Below are 938 nucleotides of genomic sequence, written 5' to 3'. Positions count from 1 at the left end.
GACTTTGCTTATGTTTCAAATAGGGACACAAAAGAAAAAAGTCTTTTTTTTTTTTTGTCCTGCAAGTTGGAGTTCTTTACGGCAAATGTAACTAATTATATTTCCACAAAGTATACTGGATAAAAAGAAAAGAGGGCGGTCATTTAGACAGCTGGTGTTCTCGGGGTAGGGAGAAAAAGAAGACAATTACACCCAGGTCAGCACGTGAGGGGGCACTGGAGTTTTTAAAGTGTGGAATCGAAAAGGTGTGGGTGCGGCTAGCCTAGAATTCTTGACCTGAGGGTGTGGACTGGACAATACCGCATTTGCATTAGGGGGAAGACCGAGAGACAGGGAAAGGAAGAGAATGGATTCGCCTTACATTCACTGGTATGAAACTATTTACGTCGCTGGTGGTGTGAGCGCTAAACGCGCTGGGTCCCTGTCACGGTGCGGCGTGCGGGCGGCGCGGAATCCTCACACGTAGGTCACACTGGGGAGCCTTCCCCTACAGCGATCCCTAGGAGACAGACGTGATGGCTCCCCGTCGAGCCCCTCCGCGGGGCCGCTGCTCAGGGCAGGAGAGACTCCCGCGGGTCCGGCCACTTCGCCGCCGCCAGCCGCCCCCCAGCTCCGCGGCCCAGCACGGTCCGTCATCTCCTCACCGAACGGCCGCGGCAGGCGACAAGCCCGCAGGGCCCCCTAGCGTCCGACCGTTCCGCTCGGAAGCCCCGCTCGAGCGCGTCACCCGGCCCGCCACGCGACCCGGGTCAGCTCCCCAACCAGCGGCGGCGAGAAGACCCCGGCGGCCCTGCCCCGCCCCCCCGGGAGACGCCGCCGCCCCGCCCGCCCCGCCCCGCCTCCCCCGCCCGCCCGCCCGCCCGCGCGCGCCAACTCCCCGCGCAGCGCGCTGATTGGCCGGCGCGTTCCCGCTCTGCTTCCCGAACCGCCATTTTGAA

The sequence above is a fragment of the Psammomys obesus genome, unplaced genomic scaffold (genome assembly GCF_907164565.1).
Source record: "Psammomys obesus unplaced genomic scaffold, mPsaObe1.curated_primary_1811, whole genome shotgun sequence".
Taxonomy (NCBI): domain Eukaryota; kingdom Metazoa; phylum Chordata; class Mammalia; order Rodentia; family Muridae; genus Psammomys; species Psammomys obesus.
This window is presented reverse-complemented; position numbering follows the sequence as displayed.